The 10,938-nt window shown below is 42.5% G+C and overlaps 1 pseudogene; it reads right to left on the bottom strand.

Moving 5' to 3' along the window:
• Positions 1 to 3,676: 3,676 nt before the first annotated feature.
• LOC123821500 lies at positions 3,677 to 4,382 on the bottom strand (annotated as a pseudogene).
• Between the last annotated feature and the right edge of the window lie 6,556 nt (positions 4,383 to 10,938).

Genomic DNA, 10,938 nt, shown 5'->3' with positions numbered 1-10,938 from the left:
CTCCGTCGGCTGTCGCCGCCGACTGGAGCTTTGGCGCGACTTTTAGACGCGCGAAGGGCGTTGGTGGACTTGGCGTGGGTATCTGCTACGTTGTTGTCGGTGCCGGTCTGATAACCTGCGGATCTGGAATGAGACCTCCTACTCGGTTATTTTTTGCCCTTTCAGGCAAGTTGCAGCCCTGTTCCCTAGGTGACCACCTACGAGCAATGATTTTGAATACTGCTTTATTAGATTCTTTGAATTTTCTGGCCCACTATCAACTTGACTTCTGTTTGTCTATACTGACTCAAGTCGGAGTAGGAAGAAATTTGAAAGGAGTTCAAGTACGTTTGGGGATGAAAGATTCATGATGGTTAATTGGAGGAATCCAACAGAGGTTAAATGTCCAGCCTTTGGGAACTGATATTTTTTAAACCTTCCTTAAGAAACCTTTGACTAGTTAAAGAGTGAAACAACCTGTGTGGGAGTTTTATTCTGATCATTAAAATCTAGCAAATACAATTTTGCTGTGTTATTACATTAAAAATATTGCATTCTTTTACACATTTTAAATCTTACAAAACTTTTGAGAGCTAAAGAACTTAAAACTTCCACTGGCCTCCCAATCTCCACCTCTGTAATCATTGTCAGCATTTTCTTGCTAATTCCTCCTAGTTTTTTAATACAATACTAATGCTACTATTATTTTGCACATATAATACTGTGGCTATGTATATTTTTACTTTGCTTTTTTCTTTTGTTTTTATTGATTCAGAGGGAGAAAGAGAGGGAGAGAAACACACATTGGTTGCCTTCCTCACCGGCCCACCTGGGGACAGAGCCAAATCCTGAACCCTGGGCACACGCCCTGATAGGGAATGGAACCTGGGACCTTTTGATCTGGTTTGCGGAAGAAGACACCCAACCAACCCAGCTACTCCCACCAAGGCTCACTTCTTTTTTTAACAACGTATTTTCTACTTTCTCCGTGTCAGTATTTTTCAGTCTCCCTCACTTCTTAATGCTATGTAATATTCAATTGTGTATGTGAACTGCAAATTATTTAATCAACTCCTATTGGGGGCATTTGGGTTGTTTCTAATTTTTTGAAATACAATCATCCTTGTACAGGTATCTTTTTAAAATTTATGGTGCCGCCCTGACAGGTGTGGCTCGGTTAGTTGGGCATCAATCTTCGCAGTAAAAGATCGGTGGTTCAGGGCACGTGATCTGGGCTGCCTGTTGGGTCCCAGTTTCAGTGTGCAAGGGGCCACTGATGGATGTTTCTTTTGCACATGGGTGTTTCTCTCCCTTTCTCCCTCCCTTCCTCTCTCTTTAAAAATAAATAAAGTCTAACAAAAAATAAATTTACAGTGTTCTTTCTATAAGTGAAAATACTGGGTTAAAGGACTCCTCAATGTTTAAATTTTTGAAAATTGCTAAATTAACTTCCTGAAAACTTTGTGTCAGGTTGTACTGATAATGTAAGATTATGTCATCACATTGTAGCCAGCATTGGATTTTAATTAAATTTTGACTATATATTTTTGATATTTTTAATGAATATAGGATATGTACACTGTTATGTAATCTATTTTTATGCATCATAATTCATCATGGACATTTTTCTATGACAATAAATGCAGACATGTCATTTTCAAGGACTATGCAACATATTATATTTATAAATACTTTTAAATCGGTAGTTTCAGTCTTTAATAAGAGAATCACAGGCCTACATTTTCAATTTTACTAATCTCTCCACATGACGTATATTTATTTCTTAATTTTATTTACTGACTTTAGAGAGAAAGAGAGGAAAGGAGAGAAAGAGAGGAAAAGAGAGAAAGAGGAAACATCTCTTTGTTGTGCCACTTCTTTATGCATTTATTGGTTGCTTCTGATATGTGCCCTGACCAGGAATCAAACCTGCGACCTTGGTGTACTGGGACCATTCTCCAACCAAGTGAGGTAGCTGGCCAGGGCCACGTGATATATATTTAAATGAAACCTTTCTCTTTCCCATAGAGACATTAATCACAGACCCAAAGATAAGATGTTTAGTCAGGGATAGATATATGAGTAACTGGATTTCTACTGTAAAAGAAGATAAAGCTCTTCATTAAACTGAAGTTAGTCTGCTGCCATTTGTGTTGAGGATCCCCCAAACCATCCTCAGCTGTGTTTGCTTTTCATTCCAGGAAGAAACCCCATTTTATTCCTGGCTAGCAGCCTTCTCTTCTCGAGTGGACCAGGAGGTGGTCACTGTTGGAGTGGAGATGTTGCTAGGTGGTGAGAAGGTGGGGTTGCTCATCTATTTCTCACTGATGGCCAGCTGAGGTCTTGGGGTCTATCTCTGGATCACCACTGCTGTCTATAATTTGTTGAGGGCCCTGCTTGGAATTTACTGTTAAGTTAGATTGCCCTAATCTAACTTAGTTTGAAGGATCCCCAGTGAGCCAAGCTGGGGATCAGCCTTTTGGGAATCCTGGAGATTGTGCTCAGAGGTGTACTGAGTACGAGGATCTTGGGCATTTTGTTGCCTTGGCCTAGGTGGTGTTTGTGGCAGCGGCAGCAGGGGCTGTGGCTGCCCATCCTCAGGTTTAATGATAAGTTAGAAGGACTCACAGAACTCAGAAAAGCTGTTATATTCATGGTTATGGTTTACTACACTGAAAGGATACAGATTAAATTCAGCAAAGGCAAAATGCACACAGCTCAGAGTCCAGGAGAGACCAGGCATAAGCTTCCAGTTGCCTGTCCCTCTGGAGTCATTTGGACAGTGCTTAGTTTTCCTAGCAGTGATGTGTGGCAATGCAAAGTATCACCAACCTGGGAAGCTAACCTGCACCTGGATGGCCAGGGCTTTTATTGGGAGTCTCTGTGCCTGCATGACTGACCTGGTTACTCAGTCTCCAACCCCTCCAGAGGTCAAACTATTGCAGCACAGACCAAATCACACTGCTAGTGTAAACCCTCTGGCATGGCCCAAAGCCCCAGGTATATACAAAGACACTAAAAAATTGTTTTTCCAAGTGTCGCCATATTGTTGCTCTATGGTGACAGATGTTTGTGTAGCTCTGAGACTTCAATTCCTGATAATGCAGCTGCTTACAGGGCTTTCACTGTTGGCCTGTGAAGATCACAGGCCCTTTAATGGCTTTGTGAAGTATATTAAATGTTTAGTCATGATGAACACCCAAAACTAAGATAACATTATATGTCAACTATAATTAAAAATAAAATTTTAAAACCACATTAAGTACTAAAAATGACAATAATACTTAAAATATCATGCCTTCCCTTCCCATTGGAGACCAAGAAAAATAGATTTGGATGAAGTACCCTCAGTCCAGATTCTGAGGTGTAGATTTCCTGCTGCTTTTAGAGGTGGGTATTGGGGATGATGGAGTTGTGAATAGAGAGAAGTTCAGAGGCTCTACTTTTATTGCTCCTGTTTGTCCTGAGGGCTCTTGCTCCATGTGAGGTTATCATTTCTCCAATTTTTCCAGGAACTTCGAAGGTCTCTTCATGAAACGATACAGCCAATAGGCTATACCAGCATAGCTGGGACATGTCCCATGTCCACTGCCCACAGGAGTCCCAGCACCAGGCAGAACATGGTTAGGCTCTCTGGTGAGATGAGTGGAATTGCCAGACCTTGAACAATGACGTTCCCAGCCTCTGGAAGACATGGTCAAGATTCCGATAATTTCCCTGCAGAAAAGTAGGAGCCATTGTGTTTGTCTGTTGTTGTCTTTGGAATGTAGGAGTCAGACTTCTGATAAGAAAACTTCTTGCCTCTGCCACTCTGGAAATATTGGACCTTGGGAAAAGGAATGTTCTTCCAGCTGTGGCACCTCAGTGCGAAGGGGTCACCCTCCTGGAACACCCACCAAAGGGCCTGGAGCAGCAGACAGGCAGCGTGGACTGGAGCTGCACTGGGTCACTGGGTGCAGAGAGGTGGATCTGACACCTATACTCCCCACTGACCTTAACTCTGGCCAATGGATAAAGTAGCTGGAGGTCCAGTTTGGAAGGAGGTTTTCACTATGCCACCACTGTGTGAAGTTGTCCCCCTCCATGTGGGTCCCCTGGTATTTCAGAGTCACATTGTCCCTCTTGAGCACCCTGACCCATTCAGGGTTCACAGATACCACAGCCTTTGGGAGATCTTCAGCTCCGTGCCTGCAGAAGCCAGAGGCAGTAGGGCCATGGGTGGCATCAGCTGCCACATGCTGGCCATGAGAGTGAGCAAGCCACCACAGACAGCCAGAGCCCCACAATGCTGTAGCTGACCTGAGAGAGGAAGTAAAGCAGCCTTCCCTTACATCCCATTACTCAACAGCTTCCTTTTCTGGGAACATCATTGACTGTAGAATCTGAACTATGAAGGTGGAGCAGAGAGCCTGGAGGAGAAGCTGAGGTGGGTATGACCCTTAGCCCCACGTGTGTCTGTGCTGACCACTTGGTGACAGGCTGTGGGGCACCCTCAGAAATCTCAGGACATTTGCCCCACCTGGTGGGGCTGGGTACACCCAGCACCAAGAAAGGGATAGCTTGACCCAGTGGAAGAGACTGGGATGAGGGAGAGGGTTCCCTGAGGGTTTCTACTTCCATCTCACACCTTCTTCCTGCCCAGGCCCACATCCATGCAGCCCAGCTACCTACCTACAGAGAGCAAGCACTTGAATCTTCACACCCCTACAAGTGTCCCTCACCCCAATATATCTCCGCCAACATTTTCTTTCAAATTTAAAAATGCCCATGCCCTAGGATCAATAATTCAAAGGAGCTTCTAATTGTTCAGTGTGAATTTGATCACAAGGTTCCCACCATCTGTTAAAAGAACCCTGGCTGTGAGGGGAAAATGGGCCCTGAAAAAGCAAAAGAATGCAGAAAAGGTGGAGGGCTGAGGGTCAGCAGCAAGGTGAGGCCAGAACAGAAACTCTGTGCCTTCACCCCAGGGTTAACAGGGCTGCGCTGATCCACAGCAACACGTGTGCTCTGGCCCTCAGGGACCCATGGGCCTGCTCAGGGCTCCTTAGAGAGAACATAGAGGTGTGGTGGCCTGGACGTGGTAAGACTTGACCTCTACTCTGTTCTCTAGATGTCTGCAGTCAGCACATCCACACCCTCCACACACCTTCCCCTCCTACCTACCCTCCCTCCTCACTCCAGGCCTCTGAAAAGCTAATTGCCTAGGAGGTGAGTGGCAGACAGATATGGAGGAGCAATGCTTGGCCAGCTCAGGGGTTGATGACACTGTTTTGGACCCAAGTCCCTTTCCATGCCACATATAGTAGGTCCCATATAGTAGGACTATATAGGACTCACATGCCATAGAGTAGTCCTATAACTACTACTCAGGGATCAATTTTTGCTCATTTTGCTCCTGGGTAGATTTTCCTGTCCTTCCTGGTCCCATCCATACCCCACGTGTGTTCTTGCCTATGGACTAGGTGTCTGAGTGGGATGAACACCGGAAACAAGGCAGGTGGCCATTCCTCGGTGGCCCCTCCAGGGCTGCATTTACATCTTGCAAAGTCCAGACCAGTATCCAAAAAGCACCTCAGATGCTCTCTGGGATGTAAAGCAGAGAACACCTCCTGCATTCTCCTCCATGGTCATGTAAGTGGCTTTCTTCCTTGAAGGCATTCACTTTGGCTTTTCTTGGAGGTTTTCTCTTCTGATTGGCCTTCTGGGTGTGGCCTTCAGTGGAGGGAGGACTTGGTAGCTGCAGAGGGAATGATCTGCACAGGCAGGAGCTGAGATAGGCAGGACTGCTTTTTGATTCACTCATTTACTTATGGGCACTTTGGCTGTTTCCAGATCTTGCTATTGTAAATAATGCTGCTGTGAACATAGGGGTGAATATGTTTTTCTAATTGGTGTTTTGGGATTCTTAGGATATATTCCCAGATGTGGAATTGTTAGGTCAAAAGGCAGTTCCATTTTTAATTCTTTGAGGTGACTCCACACTGTTTTCCACAGTGGCTGCACCAATCTGCATTCCCACCAACAGTGTACAAGGGTTCCCTTTTCTCCACATCCTTGCCAGCACTTGTTGTTTGTTGATTTATTGATAGCCTATTTGACATACGTGAAATGATATTTCATTATGGATTTAATTTGCATCTGTCTGATAAGGAGTGATGTTGAGCATTTTTTCAAATGTTGAGCGTTTGTCTGTGGGCCTTCTGTATTTTTTCCTTGGAGAAGTGTCTGTTCAGGTCCTTTACCCATTTTTTAATTGAATTGTTTGCCTTCCATAATTGATTTATTAATTGATTTACAGAAAGAGTAAGGGAAGGGGAGACAGAAATAGAGAAAGAGAGAGAGCCATCAATTTGTTATTCTACTTATTTATGCATTCATTTGTTGATTCTTGTATGTTCCCTGACTAGAGATTGAACCCACAACCTTGGTGTATCAGGACTACACCCTACCAACTGAGCTACCTGGCCAGGGCTATACAAAGACACTTTACCAGCTAGGATATTCCATGGGCTTAGAAGTTAGCTCCCAGAAGTCTGTCAGGTGCCAGTCCTTTCTTTCGCATGCTCACAGTCTGAACACCCTAAATCTGCTGAGTTAATCCTTTACTGCACATCCTTTTTATGAGTTAAGGGAATCCTCTTTGATCTTAACTTGCACTGTTTTATCTATCTATGTTAATAGATGATTGACTGAAGTTACAGAACCCCTAGAAACACAGTATTATGGTCCCTGGATTATAAAAGCCTATTTTACTACCATGATTATAGAGAAGAGAATTACGAAAAAGAAGAATACAAAATATGTCACCAGAAAATATTTGGACCTTACAGATAATATTTTTAAAAACAGATAACTTGCTTGTTAATGAATTTCCTTTCCTTCTACTCTAGTTAATTTCATATCTACTAGTTGTTGAGTAATAAGAAAAGTAGAAAATCACATCTTTGCTATTGAGAGGCACAGTTTCATGGTCAATTTAGGCAGGGTATAAGCAACAGAAGAAAAAAGAGGGCAGTTATAAATTGGTCAATTTTATTACCATTTTGGAGAAAGGTTGGACTTATAGCAATGAATAATCCCAGTCCTTGTCCTCAAAGAGTTAGCAGTCTATTAACTGGACACACAGCTATGAGGCAATGCAGTAAAAGGATAAAGCCACAGTGAGCTGCAATTAGAGGTTGCAGAGAGAGTGATCCTGTTCATGGCAGATGACGGGGAATGCTTGCTTCTTAGAGGAGCTTACTTTAAATAATTCATCATAAAAGTACAGAGAAGTTAGTGAAGAACCCTTATTATCTGGTCTCCAGATATCTTTCTTGGCCTCTTTCCTTTTGCCTTTGCTGTTCCCTTAGCCTGATACATGTTTCCTTCTTCCCTTGCTCTGTACCCCCATTTCCCTACAACCTTTGTGGTGTTTCGTGTTTCAGAAGAATATCATTTGAGGCAATAGGAACAGTTACAATAGACAAGAACATAAAGATTTTATACATTAATGTTTTTTCCTTCACAGCCATTTATTGATATACTTTGCTTGCCTTCCAAGACAACAAGATATTCTGGTTTTCCTCCATTTTTCTGGCCACTGCTTCTCAATCTGTTTTGATGTTTTCTCCTCCTTGAGTACTGCACTCAAATCCAAGGGCACAAGCAAACCAATCCCCCAATCCCACCTTTAGGGGATCTGTCTTTTGGGACTACTCCTAACATCAATTCTGTAGCAGTCTGAGTCCAGTCAGGAAATAGAAATCACACAGTAGATTAAACAGGAGATATTTAATATAAGAATAAGTAGTAATAATAAAAGAATAAGTATAAGATATAAAGAATCTCTAAATAGTACTCTAGGGTTGAGGGAGAGTACCCAAGGAGGAATCAACTTGAGATGGGTTCAGATCTCAAGTGAAGAAAGCCTTCAGAGAGCATGGGCTACACAAAGTGGCTTGCAGGGTGAACAGGAGTTCTGTGTGGACTTCCTGGGCCATAGGTGGGCTGCACACCGGGCCTGCAGGAAGACCAACTACCTGGTGTGTTGAGTAACTCTCTGGACCACAGGCCTGACAGAAATCTTGGTTTCCTGGTCTAGTAAGCTGTAGACAGGTTATGGCCAGGCCCAGGCTGCAAGATCCCAAAAGGATCACTCTCAGGGCCTGTGCCTGGGATAGGCTCTGTCAGTTTTTCTCATACCCCCAAGGCCTTTTCCTCACTCAGCCCCCTTCCACTCCTTCCACTGTGCTGGAAATTGCAGGAAACTTCATCCTCCTGCAACGTCCCTTCAGCAACCTCTACTGAGAAAGCTTAACATAGTGGGCACTTGAAAATAGAAATGTTTAGAAGAATTCTTTAGTGTAGAATTCTTTAGTGTAAAGCATATATTAAAAAGGTGTACCTGCAATTGAGAGACAATAAGCTATAACTGACACATCTCATACTTCACAAGCTCCAGCCACACTTGTTTGAACAACTAGGCATAGTCCCACCTTAAGTCCTTTGCATTAACTTTTCCTTCTGCCTGGAATACTCTTCCCTGGGTATCCCCTCCTTCATTCTTTGCTCAAATGTCACTCTCCGTGTATTTTAGTATTGTGCCATTCCTCATTTCTGATCCTTCTTGCACTATTTTTTTCTTCTTTAAAAAAATTTTATTTATTGATTTGAGGGAGAGAGAAAGGAAGGGAAGGAGTGATAGAAATAGAGATAGATAGATAGATGGATAGATAGAAAGATAGATTTGTTGTTCCACTTATCTATGCATTCATTGGTTGATTCTTGTATGTGCCCCAACCAGGGATCAAACCTGCAGCTTTGGCATATTGGGACAATGCTCTAACCATCTGAGTTACCTGGCCAGGGGCTTATTTTTATTTTTTTTTATCAGTACAGCCTATCATCTTCTATCACATAATTAACATATGTATTGTATTCATTGTGTTTCTCCATGTCAAAATGCAAGCTCCAGGAGGGCAAGAATCTTTGTTTATCAGTATGTGCCAAGAACCTAGAATAGTAGGCACTCAAGTATTTGTTGAGTGTGTAAGTGAATTACTGAGACAAACATGAAACATAAAGCATAAAATGTAAAGTCAAGTAAGGAAAATGTATACCCACAAACGAATCTCTTGGTTTTTATTTTTCTTCTAGATAAAGTCCAAGATCCAGGCCCTGGCTGGTATGTCTCAGTGGACTGAGTGGTGGCCTGTGAACTAAAGGGTCGCTGGTTCAACTCCCAGTCAGGGCACATGCCTAGGTTGCAGGCCACGTCCCCAGTTGAGGGCATACAAGAGGTAACCACACAGTGATGTTTCTGTCCTTCTCTTTCTTCCTCCCTTCCCCTCTGTCTAAAAATAAATAAATAAAATCGTTTTTAAAAATCCAAGATTCACATCAAGATTTAACTGAAAAGTCATTCCCTCTATGATCTGGACACTGTTTGCTGCAGCCAGATTGAGCAAGGAGGACGTTTTCCTCCTTTGACAGGCCCCAGCAGAGGTGTTTAATTCTGGCCCAGTGGATTGTCATTACGTGTTTTTGGATAAGCAAACACCAGTGGACCTTTGAAGACTTTGGAAATGGCTGGAAGACAGCATTAAGCTACCTGTAGATTCATTTACTGGATTCCACAACAAGCAACTGGAACCCTTGGAGGAAAAATTAGAACCATAGAGCAGAGGACTTCAGAATGGAGCAGGCACCTTGACTGGTGTGGTTCAGTGGGTTGGGTGTCTTCTGCAAACTAAAAGGTCACCAGTTGGATTCCTGGTCATGGTACATGCCTGGGTTGCAGGCCAGGGCCCTGGTTGGAGGCGTGTGAGAGGCAACCAATTGATGCTTCTCTCTCACATGGATTTTTCTGTCCTTTCTTTCTCCCTCCCTCCCTTCCCTTTTCTCTAAAATTGGAGTGGGGTTGGGGGGGGGTGGGAATTGAGTAGGCATACCCCTGGGCATCCCAGAATACTGCTCAAGTACATTTGCAGTTTTAAGGAAATGGATTTCCAAATTTCAGCTTCCCTGATTTTACTCTTCCCTGAACTTGGCTGGCTTGCAAACAAGCCTAACTACACAACAGTCTTTTCCATTTTACAAAGTACATCTCTTGTATCACAATTCAAACTAGGGCTAACTACCCAGGTGTAAGAAAACCTCTGTCCTAAAGGAAGGTATATATCAAATTACTCTACTCAGGGAAGCCTTTTAAACAATCCATTGTCAGATAAATGTATAAATAAAATGTGGTATATACATAGAATGGAATTATTCAGCCTTAAAAAGGAAGACCCGACACATGCAGCAACATGGATAAACCTGGAGGACATTATCTGAAGTGAAATAAGCCAGTTACAAAGACTGTGTGATTCCACTTCCATGAGGTACCTAGAGCAGTCAATTCATAGAGACAGAAAGTAGAAGGGTGGTTGCTAGGGGCTGGAGAGAGGGAGGACTGGAGTGTTAGTGTTTAATAGGTAGAACATTTCAATTGTCCAAGATGAAGAAAGAGTTCTAGAGATGGATGGTGGTGATGGCCTCACAACTATGTTAATGTATTTAATGTCACTGAACTGTGTGGTATTAAGAATTAATCAAGGCATTCTAAACTCAAGGGGTTCCTGTCTCATATGTATACCTATAAAGGGTTCGATTTTAGACATAGGTTTTTGAAAGCCTGTATTGAGAACTCTGGAATCTGAACAGCCGATGCAGCAGGGATTATTTAAGATGTATAATTTTTTATGAGTTTTTGAGAAGCAATGGATAAAACTCACAAATAAGAACTTCATACCATTTTTAAAAAGTTGTGTGTGCTTTTAAGAAATCAAAAATAAATATTATTCCATAAAAAGAAATATTTATTCCAATTACAGTCAATCTTAATCTCTTCCAGTGTTGTAATAGGTGAACATTTTATTTTTCCCATTAATAAAATCCCTTTTTAAAAAACTTAACATTGAAAAAGTTTGTAAATTT

This window comes from Phyllostomus hastatus, unplaced genomic scaffold (assembly GCF_019186645.2).
Source record: "Phyllostomus hastatus isolate PE091 unplaced genomic scaffold, TTU_PhHast_1.1 phas_contig_40, whole genome shotgun sequence".
In the NCBI taxonomy this organism is placed as follows: Eukaryota; Metazoa; Chordata; class Mammalia; order Chiroptera; family Phyllostomidae; genus Phyllostomus; species Phyllostomus hastatus.
The sequence above is the reverse complement of the archived record's forward strand: the minus strand, read 5'-3'. Positions and strand labels throughout refer to the sequence as shown.